The sequence below is a fragment of the Drosophila navojoa genome, chromosome X, assembly GCF_054131105.1.
Source record: "Drosophila navojoa isolate 15081-1374.11 chromosome X, UAZ_NAV_1.0, whole genome shotgun sequence".
NCBI classification, from domain to species: Eukaryota; Metazoa; Arthropoda; class Insecta; order Diptera; family Drosophilidae; genus Drosophila; species Drosophila navojoa.
In genome coordinates this window covers 18,386,176-18,405,395 of record NC_142895.1, presented here as the reverse complement: position 1 = coordinate 18,405,395, position 19,220 = coordinate 18,386,176, and the positions used below count along the sequence as shown (strand labels likewise).

Genomic DNA, 19,220 nt, shown 5'->3' with positions numbered 1-19,220 from the left:
TTATAAAGAAATTACATTTGACGACTCACTTGCAATTAGCCAAGTCTGCAACTGGTTGGCTCGTTGTCTTGCCTCTGTTTATTATTCCAGTTCTCTATGCATGCAACTTCACATACGATAGTCGACCTGTAAGACAAAAAAACAAAAGAAAACTTTATTAGTCATATGTGCGGAGCCAAATCATATTTGAAATCTCTTAACCCAACCACTAACTGATAGAATAAATAGCTCTTAACCGTTATATTTGAAATGTCTTATACATACTATATACACATTTTTATAGCATCTGCATTTCTTCCCTTCGATGAACAAATAGTTCAATCATTATGCGTTTCTTTTATGCATTTTGAATCAGTATTTCAGCTTGAAAAGTCTAGCTCTAACTGATATTTGATAAGCTTATCAATAGATTAGTTGAATAGTAATTGATTTGTTTAAACAAACTAGAGCTGCCTCATACCAACAGGGAAGTACAGCCAGAATTTCAAGTTTCTAGCTCTTGAGGTTTCTGAGATCGTTGCGTTCAAATACAAGATTAGAGGAATCGATACATTCAAAACTATTCAGTTCGTCGCCCAGATCAACCATATACATAGACTTTATGGGGTCTGCCACGCCTCCTGCTGTTACTATTTCTGTTACATACACATACCAAAACCATCTTGGTTTCCCATTGTCAATGGGACTAGGATATATATGCAAATGCCAATAATTCGCCTTTGCTTATCCTCAAATAGGCAAATCCATTCAAATGCCTTTTTTAATCCGACAGAAAACTTGCCGTTCTAGACCAAATTTAGTCACTCAATAAATCAATCGATTAGCAACAAAAATAGACCGTTTATAGGTCTCAAAGATAAGATATGCATTACATTTTTCGTGAATGAATAGCAATTGAACTTGGTAATCCACCTGGTTGCAATTCGATTTTTGGGCAATTGGTTGTGTAGTACGCTCTACGAGCACCAGTCTATCTGGCTTATCTTTTTGGTTATTTTCCGTGAGGACATTTGTTTATGCGTCCAAATTTATGACGATCTTATCGCACACCACTCGACATGTGATGGTCTTCAGCAAACAGTAAATGAACAACAAATTATAGAAAATGAACTTAACAAATGATTTCCCACAATTTTGACTAATAGTTTTTTATGGGGTAATCATGGAAAGAAACTCCAGACAAATGGGCGTGCCAATGATAAACTGATAATATTGATTAGATCAAAATTTATGGTCTTATAACATTTGTCTAATGTGACGGCTTTGGAAGAACTATTAACTAGCCTTAATGCTGATTCAGGCCGTGCGTAAATCGCTTTTGATGCTCTGCTCGACCTTGGCTGATAAGAAAGCAGCAACAACAACAATAAATATTCTTATCTATTTGCATAGCGTAAGGCGCGGCAGCCACTTGCGTATCGCTGCCTGGACTCTTATCACTCTTAGCTTTGAGCCGAAATCGTAGTGGACCAGCTTGCTCCCTCTCTCTCTTACACACTCCCTCTCTGTCTTTCAATCTCTTTTGAAGTCTTCACGTGAGCGCTGTGCGCAGATTAATTAATTGCACTAAAAACGTAAGCGAAAAGCAAAGAAATATAATTTAAATGGAGGTTTATGCACATAAATAAGTAAAGCTGAGATAAAAGCAGCGACAGAGGCAGCGGCAGAGGCAGCGGCAGTGGATAAGAAGCGCAGTTTGGCTTGCCGGCGGGCCGCAGACACATTACATTTTCTGCTCCAGATACGCTTTTCACAATTTTTACACACACACACACACACACACGCAGCATATGGCGACTTTTGATTTTACTTTTGCCAACGCGGCGTATGCGCAATGTTTGCAAGCGGAGCGTGCGCACAGAAAGCAAACAGCGCCGAAAAACAGACAAACAGGCAAACAGGCAAACAAACAAGCAAGCAAACAACGCACACTTGCACACACACACACACACACACACAGTTACACACATTTGACTACAAGTCAGTCAGTCAGTCAGTCAGTCTGGCAGCCACTGAGCCATGGGCGTTTGTGAGTCGTATATACATACATACATATATATATATCTGTATAGGTATGAAAAGTGAAAATTGCATTTGTTTTTAATGCAGCTGAAAATTAAGACGAAAATGTGTAGCAAGGTTGACGAGCAGCTAGCACAGGCGAGCAGGCAGACAGCGCCGATGAAAGGTGAAAGGGAACAGCGCAATGAGCGGGCAAAAGGTGCGCTAATCAGCCAAAAAACAGAAGAAGAAAACAAGTAAGAAAAACGAAAGCATCAAAATGAAAGAGAGCTAGAAAAGAAACGAAACGAAATTCCCAGCGGGTCAAGGGAAAAGCTAACGAGAGTGCGAAAACAAGAAATCTACTTTTCACTCGAGCACAAATTTGCATTACAATAAACACGAATTTCGAGCTCAAATATTAAATCTAATCACACTCTAATAACAGCGCCGTTAATTCAAAATATTTAGAAGAAGAAGAAACTTTGATATGCCGCAGAATTTGCTCGAATCGGCGAACATTTCGCAATCTAATCACAATTTGTGATTTAAATTTAAAGAGCGTTTTAGTGGATGTGAGTCAATCAACGCATGCAGGCAGACAGACAGTTAGAAAGGGAGAGAGAGAGAGGGAGAGAGAGAGAGAGAGTGCAGCTGCGGTCAGCCTGATCTCATCTGTTAATCCCATTGCACTCACATATGCAAAACTCATTGGCATTTGTCGGCTGTCCAGGGTGCCCACATCACGTGGTCAAACGACATTGCCATCGATGCCCAGCATCATCATCATCATCATCATCATCGTCATCATTAATTAAACACTTAATTAAAACTGCAACTGGCTGCTGCTGGGTGGTGTGGGGAGGTGAGCGGAGGTTAACAGCGCTTTCAAATGCAATCCACTGCACATCGCGTGGCGATTGAGGCAGGAAGGGGGCGTGGCATGGATGCGATAAATTGATTAGGCGGCATTTGCTTGCTGAACGCTTTCAGCAGCCAACTGGCAAAAAGCAATAACAACTCCATATTAACGGCATTTCAAATGCGTGCCGCTAAAAGCAACAACAACAACAACAACCACAATGGGAGCAACTAATAACAACCAAATAATAGGTTTAATAAATAACACATTTATATGTATATAAATGCATATACATATCTATTTACAAGTCTATATATACATATGTATGTATGTATGTATGTGTGTCTGATTGAAATTAACGCCACTTTCATTTTTCATCATTGAAATTGGGCAACGATTCGAAAGAGGTTGAGGAAGCAGAGCGATAACCGATAAGTGGCAGGCGATAAGCGATAACATATAAACAATTTATGTGCCATATATAACATATGCACACACACACACACACGCACGCACTCGCACAGATCTATGTTTAATACACTTTATAAACGCTTGATTAGCAGAGAGTGTACGAAATTAGGCCCAGGCATGTGTGTGTGTGTGTGTGTGTGTGAAGCCTTCTCATTACACCTTGCTAAGCGCTTTTATAGCGCTTTCATAAATAAATATTGAACAATTTCATTCACAGCACAAATCGAGGTGTTTTCAATGTAGTAAATGATAGACGATAATCTATATGCATACATATACATATATATGTATATACATACATGTGTGTATATCATGTGTGTGAATCATTAAAATCCGCTGGGCTGCAAAGGGCGATTTGAGTACGAAATTCATGCTCATTCAGAGAACGGGAAGGGAGAGGGGAAGCAGCAACAATAGCTTTGGCTAACATATACATGCTAAATAAGTATGTATACTAATAAATTACCAACTAAATAAACCAGGGGCGCTTAGGTTCCTCTTCAATTAAGTCTACGTCACCGCAGCTGATATAAGATTAGGCAGGCAACCTAGATAAAGTGGGCAGAGAATATGAGATATTTGGGCAAGACAATCGACTACTGTCTAGTAGATCAAACGAGACTAGACTAAGCTAGACTAGACTAGCACATATATATATATATGAGATCTAACCAAATCTTTACACTAAGAGAATAAACTAGAAAGTATTATATAAGCAGTAATATATTATAGCCAAATGTCCTCTAAAACAGCTAAAATCCGTCGAAATGATATTTTTATAAACTGCCCTGGTACTACTCTAAAATTGACTGACGTTTTCGAGTCTATATTAATATAATTTAATTTAATTTAATTTATTCAATTCTTATAAGGAATTGATTCTATATTGACATAGTAGATATTACTAAACTATCGCCTCGACTTCTTTGATCTCACATCAAGCATCTATACGTACCTATATAAATGATCTATTCCAAATATTCAGCTGTTAGACAATTAAGTTTCCATGCAGATTTTCTGCTCTCTCATCCGTCTTATGCATAAGTATTAATAGCCAATTAGTAAAGGTCTAGTAATTTAGCTTGACTCTTCTTTAACTCTTGACTACTCGCAAAATGCAGACAATTAAGAGACGCTTCAATTTCATTTCATTTTCATTAACTTCACTCTTAATAATATCACAATTGAGAGTGAAATTAATGAGAATGAAATGGAATTGAAACATCTCTTCATTATTGAATTGACAAAATAGCCAACAGCTAATTTATATGCCCTGAACCCGTTGAAAATGGTACTTCATGGTCTAACGGGCTTAGCCAACTGTATGTGATGCCCAGAAATAGGCGTGGCAGAACGATAAGCTGATTCGACACAGACTAGTTCGTATGTCTGTCCGTCTGTGTAATCAATGTGAAATTCTAGAGACCTTTACCCCTTTGCAGGGTTAAGGGTAGCGCCTAGTCCATCTTGTTATGCTTTCGGCTTATCAGAGAACACTCCAGAAACTGAGCCAGCCTTATCACTAATTGCTACACGCAATTACAGGCCAATTATTGACTAGGCAAATATAAAAAAAAGAAAGTGAGAAAGGAAGAGGAAGTAATAAATACACATAGGAAATGGGTAATAGGAATACCCCTCATATACACATATTTATATATGTATTTATATTGGACCGCTGCCCGCAGCTCTCACCGCAGGCGTCCAATGCCTTGTATATAGTTCTATTTACCGTTTTACACTTATGCAATTACAATGACAAGGGGCGATCTCTAAACGACAAGGCAAGCGATAACGGGAGAGAGTGAGGGAGAGAGGGAGAAGAATACGCCGAACCCTAAAAACACAAAAAGCAAAAGAAATCTGAGCGAGGGACAGGGAGCTCCGACGAAACAAGAGCGAAACGCAATCAAAAGCTGTTTATCTTCTTGACTGCTGAGTCGCAGTCCTTTTTTATACAAACACACATACACATTCACTCATATATATGTATATATGTATTTGTTATTTTTTTGGTTCATCGGAGACCGAATGAGGGTCACACAATGGGCAATAGCTGGCCTTGGGGTGCCGTGGGGACGGCAGCTGCGTTCGATTTTCAAGTATTATTCATTTACATTTTCCATAATAATAATACCAAAAAAAAATAAATATATATATATATATAAATAAAATAAATAATAGTAGTAATATGTGTAATACATGTTATGTGCCTGTGTGTGTGTGTGTGTAAGTAGCTAACCAATTTGTTATTGGCCCTCTAGTGACCGACGACGCATTTGTTATTGCCAAAATCGCTTACAAAGTATTCAATAGTGCAAATTTTCTTGAGGGCGTCGTCGAGCATGTCCAAGTTGATTTCGATGTCTATGCTCATGTAAATGAAAAGGAATTGTTATAAATTGTCTTGCGCCTTTTGCCTCTGTTCGCATTTCATTTTCTGATACACTGCCTTTTCAGTTTATTAAATGCTTGGCATAGTTTCGAAGGGAATTACCATATAATACTCAAAGCTCAACACGAAGTTGTTGAGCGAAGGATTCCCTAACAATATTTATACATATCCCATAAATACAAGAAATATATATAATCTAGGTCTCATCAATATCATAAAATATATCTAATAAAAGTTTTATATTTACTCTATAAATGGAATAGAAATTATTCACTATATAGGAAATTCAGTAGGAAACTGTAAATCAAGAACTTTGCCAAAAATATTTACATATATATATCATATCATATCATATTTAAACATTCATTCTTATAAATATAACATAATATATACAAAAATATTTCTATGTATATATATTAGAAATATGCCATATGCCCTATGTATCATATCATATGGCATATATGATAATTAAATAATCATTCTTATAAATATAACATAATATATACAAAAATATTTCTATGTATATATGTATCATATCATATCACATAGATATTTAAATATTCATTCTTAAAAGTAGATATCAAATATATATATATACACCCTATAATTGTATTTGCTTTCACATAAATATTATACAAAATACCCACTTAAACATCCTCTATATATACATATAATATTTATTAGGGCATTTGAAATTCCTTACTCTAGCACATATTCAAGCTCTATTTTTTTTCCCCGGCATGGATACTGATTTCTTTTTTGCCACGGGCTTTGAGCAAAATATCTTTGAGATATTGTATCTACTGTTGTCAGGCAGCATGCGTAGGCGATTTAGTTGATATGCCAATAGGATAGCTTAGGGTTTGGGCTAGAGGCAGGCGTAGACAGCGCCTCTCGCTCGGCTGCCTTTTAGATCATGATGTAACTGTTGGGTAAGACAAATGCCCCATTTATGAGCCGTTCAATTGATGTCTGTGTGGACAATTAGAGGCCAGCACAGCTGTCCTTATCGAGAGCCGCTGATACGAATAACTGTAAACAAGCTTCGGCCGAACAGAGTTCTGCTCTGCTCTGCTCTGTTATGCTCAGTTCACTCATGGCGTGGGCTATGCCGGACACTTAGTCAACCTGATTCTGAACCGGTTGACATCGCAACAGCATTTGTTCGGCTGTGGGCGTGGCAGGCGCTAAGCTGTTAGCTAGACAAATGGCCAGCTCGACACTGGGTAACGGGACCGACTCTCTCGCTCGCTCACTCGCTCACTCACCGAGCTGATGAGGGGGCGAAAATAAATTTCAAAGCGATTTATCAAAACCAAAATCCCATATACAACAACAACAACAACAACAACAACAGCAGCAGCAGCAGCAACAACACTGACTGCAAAATGTCAAAATTCTTAGCCGCAAAACGCAGCCGCAGCTGAATAAAATTGAAGCCAAACACCCGAGGCGCTGCCTAAGAGAATGGCAAATGGAACACGTTAGACTGCTCCAGTTGAGAGTGATCGACCTGAAGATACTCGGCAAACAAGTCTATGAAATTAAAAATAAATGTCGACAAGTGTTTGCGATAGTCTCTTATATGTTATTCATAATCTCTTATCTAGCTTTAAATCAGATGCTCCAGAATGTAAGTTCCCACGCCTATTACAAGTCGGATGCCGCACAGAGCTCTCCGAGTTATCCTAGCAACACCTTACTTAAATTAAGAGCTACATTAACAATAAATTCCCTAAGCAATCTGTAAGCTCCACTTTAACAGTTTTTTTCTCTAATTTCCCAACATTATACCCAATTGTTGGACCACATTTGATGGGTATTTGGCTTGAAAATGGGGAAATGGGCCTAGCTTTTGGCTTTCGAGCTCGACGGCTCAGCTTCTCCGTGTTTTGTGTGGCCGTTGACAAACGTCCAATGCAAATTATTCATAAGCAGGGCAAACAAACATCTTGTAGCTACACGCAGCCGAGACACAGATACCAAATACAGCTGCAGCCGCTCAAGACAAGAAGAATGTGAGTGTGAGAGCGAGAGCGAGAGTGAGAGAGAGGGAAAAGTGGAAAGAATAAAAAAAGTGCTGTCACTGGTCGCTTTGCTCTCGTTGCTGTTGGCGGCATATACAAAACGTTAAATTAATGTTAAAAGCATGTTGGCCGTCCCCTTTCGCTGTGCGCCGTTTGCTTCATTCTTTTTTGCTGCCCAGTGGGCACTGTGCCCCTCCCTCCCTTCCCCCTGCCCACTGGCATCGCCCCAATTTGACTCGTTCGCTCTGTTTGCCTTTTGGCTGCAGTTGCTCCCACTGCCACTGCCACTGCCACTGCTGCTGCTGCTGCTGCTGCTGCCGCAGCTGATAAGCCGCTTAGCTGTTGTGCAGTAAAAATATTTCGGTTGCTGCTGCTGCGCCTCGAGCAGTGGGCGATGGTCAAGCAGCTAGCAAAGCGGAATAGCATAACGGGAGCATTGGATCAGATTGTGGCTTCAAGTGGAGCACATTTTATGAAAACGGTTTCAAGTTTCCTCAGCTTATCGGCTGCCATCTTTCGTTATGAAAGTTATCGATAGCTATTGCTATTGTTTCGATTGTTGCTTAGCAATTTGGCATTTTACAAATTGATCGTTGCAAGTCAACAAATTAGAGCGTACGGCAAGAGCAAGGCTTTGGCATTTTGTAATTGGATCGATTCACAAAGTAGGGATCGATAATTTATCGAATGCTTGTTTAGCTTTTATTTTTATTGAAGAATACATTGCCTCCTCAACCAGAGGGTAGGATTCTACATTTAGGTTAATAATTCTTAAATTTTCAATTATTTTTATTAAATAGCTAATAATCGATTGTTGCGAACTGCACAATAAAACCGATACAGTTGTGTACAATCACTTAAAAGTTTCAAAAATATTACTTTAAATAAAATATATACTTTTGTTTAAAAGAATATCTCTTCATAATATAATATTTTAAAATCGATAATATATCGGTTTGTAATAAAGCGCTCATAATGATGCCGATGATGATGATTATGATGCCTATACTGGCTTAGAACATCTCTAAACATATCTGCGCCTATCGATAGCTTACTCAAATATAATATTTATCGCAGTGTAGCTGCCCTATCGTCAATCGAACTTGAATGTTTACTTCTTCATATTATAAAATTCGTTTTACATTTTTTTTTCACATTTCGATATTGACGTTCATGCAAAACTGAGCAGCTAAACATTGTTATTAGTATATTTCCTCAAATTGTCTTGTTTATCGATTCACAGTCTTTTCCCACACATCGATAATTGTATGCGAATTGTTTCCTGAACTGGCAAGGTTGCCGCCTCTGTCTCTTTAAATTACGTAGTAGCCGCAGTCTCAGCCATGGCGGCGGGCCCTGCCATTTATGCGGCTCACCTCTACCGAGCGCCCCAACCCAGCCATATTGGCTGGCCCCTTGCCCCGCTCTCAGCCATGTTGTGCAAATAAAAAGCTTGTCACTTTGACATTTCGCCGGCAGGAGCGCTAACTTGCAACGCGGCCCAAAACGTGCGGCAGAGCCAAGCCATAGAGGAGTGCCCCGACTGAGCCGCACGGCCTCAGCGTCTTCGTTGCCGCAGCGACGCCGCTTGTTGCCTCTTTGCTGCTCTGGCTAATGAGTTGTGCGAGGATTGTGCAGCGCTCTGCCAGAAGAGGCGAGCATGATTAGGAGTTGAATTCGGAGTCGGAGTTGGAGTTGGCGTCGGTGAAGATGTTTTGCATTGGCTGCTCGTTGCGGTTGGTTTGTTTACAATTTTACATTGCAGAAATCGAATTGGCAATTGGAGTTGCTTCGTTGTTGCTGTTGTTGTTGTTGTTGTTGGCCGCAAATTAAACGTTTTGGGTCGTGCCTACAACAGCAACAACAATGGCAACACAACAGCTAACAACAGCAGCAGCAACAGCAACAACAGACAAGAGCTCTCTGCATTGTTTGCTCCTCCAATTATTTTGCATTATTTGCAACGAAAAAGTAAAAGTTTCTTTTATGACTGCGAAATGTGGTCGAAGAAAATGAACTAGATGAAGATGAAGATGATGTTGTTGTTGTTGTTGTTGTTGTGGTTGCCGATGAAGATACTGATGATAAAGTTATTGTGATTGTTGTTGCTGTTCATCATCATCGCGATGATTACGTTAATGTAGCCGCCGCTTGTGCAACGCTCAACATAATATACAAACATACATACGTACGTATATCTATAAGTTGGATATATGTATCTTGGGCATCCACTGGCCCTGCGCATTCAGTTTTTGGCTTAATCGCTGCTACAGATACGTTTCTGGCCTATCGCACGGGTCAGAGCACAAAAACACATATATGAAATTTGGCCAGGCAGGCCTTGGGGTCGTGCGTTAATTAAGCCCTCCAAATAAAACAAAACCGAATATTAAAGCCAACCAAAATACAAACAACAAATAAGCCAACAACAAATCATAAGCAACTAACAACTCATCCACCAATTGGGTGGCTCGTGCATCGTGCGCACCACATTCATCGCTCGTAATTGGGCAATTGGCCTGCCTGCCTGCCATCTATGAAATATTTGGAGTTTGAGGTCAATGCCTACGTGATATGTATCTAAAATATATATATAGATGTATGTATATATATATATATATATATATATATATATATATATATATATATATATATATATATATATGGTATATATGCCTTGGCTTTCAAGTGTTAAAACTTAACAGATGCTGATGCTACATGCTGATCGTTGGTGATTTCAATGATCGCGCAATCCTCTTGATGCACGAGTCCAACCAAAGCTGTTCGGATCGATCAGTGATCGACACTTGAGGCATGCAGCTGCAATGCAGCGCTGTGGCAACAGGCCCGACTTGTCGTTGTTAGGTTTACATTGTTGCTTAAAGCAACGATTACATGTGATCTTCACTGATCCAACTGATCAGCATAGATACATATATACTGTATGTAAGCCGTAATCTCCGCTGCAAACGGCTTTGAAGTAGTCCAGCTGCCAGCTATAGACTTCAATTGCTATCCAAAGACCTTGAAAATTGGAATTTCGATTGACAATTCAAATATAATCCAGCCACATTTGCGGATCACTGATCCAACAGAGAAATAACTAAACAAATTTGTATTATTTGTCTCTTGTTCAACCTACTTGGAGCTTATGTGACTGATCTTGTAACTGTTGGCTTGGTGATGCCGATGAACTCTTCGGATATCAGCTCGAATAACTAGATGACCTCTTTAACATTTCTCTTTCTTAGATCTTCGCAGATCCATGCTCACTGATCTCAACTGCGAACAACTCTCAAGTATTCCAGCTGCCACTTATGGACCTTAAATGTTATTCAAAGACCTTGATATATCAGTGCTTTTGGCTCATCAAAAATATTTATACAAAATAATTGAATATAATTCAGCGCCAGCTATGGGTCACTGATCTACAGAGATCCACATGGAGATCTAAGGCAAAATATGTAAGCAGTGCCCCGTTAGCTCTGCTGCAACCTACTCTAAGCTTATGGGATTTTCACAGATTGTCGATGATTTCTTCAAATTTCCGATGCCTTTTGTGATTGCGGCATGATCGTGGTATCAGCTAACAGCTCGAGAAACTAGATGATTTCGTCTATTATTATTATTTTCTTTCTTTCTTTTTTCATTTTTTATAGTTTTTGAAGTGATGACACGATCGCACGATCGCTGCTCAAGTCAAAACGCTGAAGAATCTCGCTTTGCTCGCACACTCGAACAGATTTCACTCGAATTTGACGTAAAGGAAGTACTCGGAGCAGTAGTATATGAGACTCATTGCATTTTACAGCTATAAATCGATGGCTATGAAATTGTCGTTGGCACAAAAGCTGTGAGCGGGCCGAGTAAATAAGGCAACTGCCTGAAACTTTATAAAGACGCTGTCAGCAACAGAATGGCCAGCATGGGTGCAGTGTTGCATTGCTGCCTGCGGGGCGGGCACCTCAAACGGGGTGTGCGTTGTGTGTGTGCTCGGGGAGGGGGTGGTGTTCGCTTCAGGAATGAATTTCAGAGAAGAAACAAACGAAACAGCGCGCAAAGAGAAGCGAACAAAAAAGCGTCAACCGTTTTGCTTCATTGCACAAAAGGCCGCCCAGACTGAATCGCAGCTCCAGTGACACACGAGCTCCCCCCACTTCGCCCCACCCCATCAGCGGTGCAGACGGCGCAGCATAAACAAAAGCCAGCCAGCAACCACGACGCTGATGACGTCGACGCTGTCAATATAATCTGCTTCTGCTGCCTCTTCTTCGTGCTTCTTCTTCTTCTTCTTCTGCTGCTAGTGGTGCTGCCTCAGTTGCTTCTCTTTTTATTCGCGTGCAAAAGCTGCTGGCGCGGGCGTGCCAGTGTTGGGGGCGGCGACCGCTCCTCTTGTCGCTGCATTTTTCAGGCGTTGACAAATTTTGAGCCCAAAACCAAACACGAAATAAGCGACGAGGCGAAAGTATGCGCAATAATCGAAAAATGTCGCCAGCGATGAATTGCCGCAGCAGCAGCAGCAGCAGCATCGAGAGCTGCGATGGGTACGATGGGGGAGGAAGGGCGCTTGGGGGGCGACTGCAGCGCTGGAAGCTGTTGTCTCGGCAGCAACGAAACTGTGCGCCCCTCCTCCACCCCACAAAGAGTGCCATGAAATTGAAAGCAACAACGAAGTGAGGCGCAAAGCGAACGAAAAATACAACAGCAACAACAACAGCAGCAACAAGAAGCGAAAAAAAAACGAGGAGAAGAAATATTTTGAATATTTTCACGTAGATTTGCATAAAACTGGGTGGGCTGCAGCCCGCGCATAAGTGGGCGGGGCCGGGGCAACGTGTCGCATTGACAGGCAGGAGGCGGCTGTTGCTGCTGCTGTTGCACTTGAAGCGACTGATGCTGGAGCAGCAGCAACAGCAGCAACAACAACAACAGCAACAGCAACAACAACAAAAGCGCGTCGCAAAAAGCTTTTTGGCAATTTGCCTTCCAATGGCTTTTTTTCATTTTCCTTTATTTTTTCGTTTTGCTTAGATATTTTTTGCTTCTTCTGCTTTTTTTTGTTTTTTTTGAGTGCTTCGGCTAGATGGATCGACGGCAACAGCTTTAAAAGGTCCATAAAAATCACTTAAAGCACCCACGATCAAGACAAGAACAGAACAGAACAGAAGAGCAACTGGAAATAGTTGGAAATTGATTGGAATACCATGGGAAGATTAGCATGAAGCGGGATGGAACTGAACATATAGAAAATATATATATATCAATCTTTTATTTAATATTTATTAACGAATAATGAGATTGAAAATATTCCTAAAAACTGTCCAGATCTAAATCATTAAACAGTGAAATCCACAAGTCAGTAAATTGAGTTTCAATTAATCATTGTAAATTGCTGAATAATTAGAAAGCGTCAAATATTAATGGATCTTAAAAACATCTCTTAACTCTCCAATTAATGAAACTTAATCAAAAAAGCAATTCAGTTATACATTTGAAAAATACTTCAGATCAATTCTTATTTGTTTTACTGCCAACATAAAAGCAGCTAAAACTGATTTGTTTCTTTTCTCTGAGGGAATTAAATCGGATTCCATTGATTAGGCCAAGATTTCTTTTTACTGCAGCCTGGCTTAGGCCAGGGCATTAAGTCATATCTGATAGTTATTTTTTCTTTTTTAGCATAAGCTGGAAAACCCATGGAGCAGTTCTGGTCATAGGTCAGGTTGCCTCTCTTTCACTCTAGGCAGCTTGTCTGGCAGTAAAATGTGCCAAAAACCTCTCTCTCTCTCTCTCTCTCTCTCTCTCTCTCTCTTTCTCACTCACTCTTTGCACTGCTCATAATGCTAGCATGCAACCGCAAAACCTATGCAGCACACACACACACACACACACACACACACGAGACAGCATCCAGCTAGCAGGAACAAAACAGGAAAAGAAATAGCCACAGCGCCGACTCCAACTTCTCCTGCCAACCGCAGCAGCAGCAACAACAACAGAAATTGCCACAGCAACTCATCTGGTACCTGTTCTAGATACACACACACACATGCATATATATATATATATAGTATTATCTATGTATACATATATGCAGCTCAGTCGGCTACTCATGCGCAGGCAACTCGAACCGCAGACAAGACGGGAAATGGGCATGAAAATGGAAATGGGTTTGGGTAGTGGGAATGCGAACGCGTCTCAGACCGGCTCTGAGCTGTGCAGCTAGTGGAGAAAGAGAGAGGGAGAGAGAATGTTTGTGTGTGTGTGTGTTGTAGGTGCTCTTGTGGTTGCCTTATACACTTCTGCTCACACAATTAGAGAGAAAAGCCAAGAAAAACTATCAAATGTTTTATTACCCACATTTCAAATGTGAAACTTTTTCTAATATAAAATATAAATATAACAAAATTTGATACTAAAATGTAAAACACATAATAATATTATTATCACTGTGGAGTATAACTTAGTTAACTAATTTGTTTCCAAGGTAAAATCTTTCCCTATTTCTCGTATTCGATTTTCCTGTATTTTTGTTTTTAAACTGAAGCGCGATTATCATCTTTGCTTTTCATAAAACGACTTTGAATATTGTACTAAATTTGTATTATATAAAATATCATGATCGGATTAGAGTATGGCTTAGTCATCTAGTTTCTGCTCTTTGCTTCTTGCTCTTGCACATTTCTAAGGAGAAATCTTTTTGCTTGCTGTTCGATTTTCCGATATTTTCCTCTTTCAGCTGACCCTGAAAACTGGCAATCGATTATCGATGCAACTGGCTGAATTCTGGCTGAAAATCGAGATTTGCCAAGTACATGAGGCATAATATTATGCCAAGAGTTTTGCAGCTGCAGTTTCCTTTTTACAAGACCACCCCCTCTCTCCCTCTCTCTCTGTCCCTCTCTCTTTAGAGAGACATGCCACATGGCCCGGGAGCTGTACAACAGCAATAACAACAGCGAAGCAGAGAATTAATTCAAGAGTGCTCCTCATTAACATCACACACACACACACACACACACACACACACACACACAGGCTGACAACGATAATGACGCTGCTTGATGGCGATGATGAGGATGAGGCATGCCCCAGGCTGCGCACATAACTCGTTCAACTTAACATGATGATAATGATGTTGCTGCCGTTGCGTTTGTCTCTCGGCCAAAACATGCGTCGCCTGGCTTTGTTGTTGCTGCTGCTCTGTGGTTGTTGCACGTTGTATGTTTGCTGCTTGGCTGCCGCACAGCCACAAATTTAGTATTTTCTTTACGTCTTTTTCTCTCTCTCTCTCTCTCTCTCTCTGCTCTTTTCTTTTTTGAGAGTTTCAGTTCAGCTGCTGCAGGAATTTGTTAAAGGCATACAACATAGGCAACATCAACAGCAACAACATATATAAAAAAAAAAAAAACCGGTTGTCTTTGCCATTTTTGTGTTTTTTTTTTTGCTTGATTTCTTGGGCTGTCTGTGACTTCACTTGGATCTGTGGCCTTTCAATCATGCAAATTCACTTTTCGCAGACGCCAAAGCCCATCAATATAGAATTGACAGCGTTGCGTGGCTCCGTCTGGCTTATGATTTAGGGACTACCATTGTGAATGGTTTTTGTCTGGCTTTCGAGTAATAGTAAGCAGAGATAATATGGTCTATAAATTAAAGGTTTGCACATTCTATGTGTGCCTATGTATAAATAACTGAGCAGAAAAGATTCAATAATTCACTAGTGCCATTAGCTTTTGTTATTTAAATTGTAATATTATAGAGTGTGGTAGGTATTTCAATTTAAATGAAGAAAACCAGCTTGAAGGCAAGTGGAATTTCCTTAGAAATCTCGCCATGAATAATATAAATTCCACAGCTGACAAACCAAAGGAAAAGATCATCTTTATAAATCTATCTATAAATACAAAACTTTATACCATTCACAGCTCAATGCCCCGATACACAAAGGATTAGCTCATGATTAGCCCCAGCTCAACATATCAATAGAACTCAAATAGATTTCCATTAGCAACGTCTTGCAGCTCTGTTTGTTCTGTGCTGTTTGAAGATCGGTTTTTCCTGGTTCCGCTTGACAGTTCTTGGAATGCATTTACCATAAATTTAACTGTGGAGCTGCCTCCAAAATCGAAATAAAAAACCAACAAGTCACACACACACACACACACACACACACACGCACACATACTAGTGCCATGCCGTGTGCACTCCAAATGCCAACAAGAAAACAAGTAGAACAAACGCCAAAGCACAGCGACTAAAGTCAAATGCACGAGCAAACAAAGCGAAAAAACAATCCCATCAACAACAAACAAACAACAATAGCAACAGCAACAGCAACAACAACTACAATGCGCACACACACATGTGCCACCAAATTGTTCACACCTCTGCCCAGCCCCACAGCCAGCTCCACCGCACACACTTCGGCTGGTGCGTCCACTCGAGACGCACACGTGCAGACGTCCCCACCTCAGACGGCGTCGCATTATTATTATTATTATTATTATTTTAATTACACAAATAGAAGCAAGTGAGCACCAAGCTGTAGCAGCTAACCGACTGCCTGATACCCTGTAAAAGAGGTTGAGCAGGTGTTTACTGAGTGGGAATAGAATAATTTATAGAAAGTGAGATTATCTATCCATCATACTCTCGATCTCATTCCCGATTTTTCTCCCTGCCTCCCTCTGTCTTAATAGCTCGCAATCTCTCTGTCTCTCTGGCTTTTACTTTCACTCGTTTGGTTCTCCTTTTTCATATATCTCCGCCTCTCTCTCTCTCTCTTTCGCCCTCTTTCTCTCTCTCTCTCTCTCTCTCTCTCTCTCTCTCTCTCTCTGTGTCTGTCTCTTTTTCTCTCCCTCTCTCTCTCTCTGTCTCTCTCTCTGTCTCTCTTTTTCTCTCCCTCTCTCTATCCGCCTCTTTCTCTCTCTCCCGATCTTCCTTCCACTCTCGATCTTGTCCTTCATTTCGCATGCAGAATTCTTTTCTCAGCATTCTCATATTTCAGTTTCATATGATATGAAGCAAACTACCCCTTTAAGAAACCAGTAAATGGGTATACCTTTTTTGTTTATGAATGCTTATAACAATCATTCAAACAGTTATCCTCTATAAAAAGTATACATATCTCACACGAATTAATAGAGCCATCCATTAGGCTAGGCTCTTCTCCCTACCCACCCAGACGTTATCCATGAATACAGGACATCAGTAGTACTACTAGCCTTAGGATTTCGCTTAAGCGCTCTCACATCGCTTCAAGTTAGTCCAAATCTCAATATACTCTCCCCACCTTAAGTACAGGGTATAACGTGTCACATTTGCAGCCCTCCAGCGCTTGCAGTTCGCAGCTTGGACTGCTGCCACAAGAAGGGGACAACACACACACGCCTCTGTTCAGTTGCTCTCACTTGTCACGTGTGGCGACTCCTTCGTGCTCCCCACACATGTTGCCCATCTGTTTCGCAAAAACTAAGCGGGGTTGCTGGCGGCAAAAAGACTTCAAATCGCATCAGAAAAGAGTTGGCGACAGCTGCGAGCAAAAAAAGTAAAATGAAGAGCAAAAAGTTTGTCCAGTCTGCGCGTGGAACAATACGGCGTAGTTGAAACTTGTTTCGATAAGTTATCGGGAGGTATTCTTGGACTTATCGGCTGACTTGTTTAGCGAAATGAAATGTTGGGTGGACATTTATATATAAATTACTTTTATATGTGTTGTGTATTTGAGGCTTACTTCACCATTGAGCTGCGTAGCATTCGATAACTTTCGATAACATTAAGTCAACTCAAAAAGAATGTTTCAAGATGTTGTATATATCCTTTTTATATATCTCCTGTATTTGTGGCTTACCTCAATTGGAGCTGTATAGAATTCGATAACAATCGATAACATGCTTACCACAAACTATATCAATTATACATATCTGATGTACAGTATGCCAATTCATACGGAAAGTATCAAGAGTTTATCTGCTTGAGCGCTAGTCAATTTCAAAATAGATCGTTAAGTGCAAGCATTTGCTTGCTATCGATAAGTATAACCCACTTAGATGCATATCGATGTCGATGCTTGGCTCTTTGAATGCCACAATTGCCCGACACCGAATTGCAATGCTATATATAAAACGCGCCTCGCAGCTTCACATTCCACTTCCACATCTCAGATCGTGCCACACGAAACGCCATGCATTCATTTTGCCTACTCTGAATGCTGTTTGTGATTTCTTGCGGCAAATGCGTTTCGTGCGCTGCTCGAAAGAAAGAAGCGGGCAAAAACCCAGAGACCCAAGAAGCAGCCAGCTAAATATAAAATAATGCAGAGCCAAACCGAACCAAAGGCGATGAAAAAACAAAAAAAAACAAAGCCATGCAATGGCAGACAATTGAAAAAGCGCTAAGAAAATGAAACAGCCAAAAATGATAATAGGCACATTTTACAACAAATCAGCCAAAGAAAATGTTTTATTTTTCTCTCTTTTTTGTCTTTTGCTCGTAATTTGGGTTTTGCGGTTGCCAAGATTTTTTTTTTTTTTTTATTCAGCTTTGCATTGGGGGTCTGGGAATTAGAACTGAGCATGTTAAGCTCACACGATTAGGCATGAAGTGTTGAGCATAGCTGATCTTTAAAAGATCCAATGATAAGAACTCTACGAATTTCGAGGTGCCAAAAAGTTCACTACAGTCAAAAGAGAAGAAATGAAAAGATTGTGGCGAAAAAAGAGGAGAGGAAAAAGCTATCAAGTTTATCATCTTTCTAGTTTAACATTTATTGGAAGGAAACAATAGAAAACTATAAATTTAGTGTTAAGTAAGCTTTAATAATCAATTACAAAAAATCCATTTAATTATATTTTTAAAGTACTTTTACTAACAAGTTTAACAACTTGTCGAAACTACTTGTATGTAATTACATATAATAATTTTAAGTAATTATAAATCATATGCTCATTAAAGGAAATGTATATATATATATGTTTTTATAAGCAAATGATATAAAAATATTTCATAGGCACACAATAAATTATAAATAGCAGAAAGAAATCAAATAAACTTCAACTATTGTATGCTCAAGCAACAAATAATATACATACATACGTATATACAAAAATATACATATATACGTATATATATTTTGTGGCTCATTGTTTCCGGATTGCCAAACTGCAGTTTTACAAAACAAACACAGAAGTGTCAAAATGATGAAAGAAATCATGAAACATAATCCAAAAGCTAGAGAGAGAGAAAGGGAGAGAGAGATAGAGAGAGAGAGAGCGATAGGGAGTACAATGCATTGGCCCGAAAATTGACAATAAATCATAAAAGCGGCCGGAGTCAGAGCCACGTGAATGAACGAGGCGAATGTATCGAATGACTCGACTCCACTCATTAGAGGCATGTGCTGCTATCGCATCGAAATGGAGATATCCAAAGGCCTCCGCAGCTCGCTGGCCATAAACACATT

At 39.9% G+C, this 19,220-nt stretch overlaps 1 protein-coding gene across 1 annotated transcript in view; it reads right to left on the bottom strand.

The window, feature by feature from the left end:
- The window catches only part of LOC108657390 (uncharacterized), a 105,070-nt gene that overhangs the window by 81,127 nt on the left and 4,723 nt on the right, over positions 1–19,220 (bottom strand). Inside the window, exon 2 of the mRNA XM_089263555.1 lies at positions 30–126. The gene's annotated coding sequence lies outside the window, so the exon portion shown is untranslated. The remainder of the gene's footprint in view (positions 1–29; positions 127–19,220) is intronic.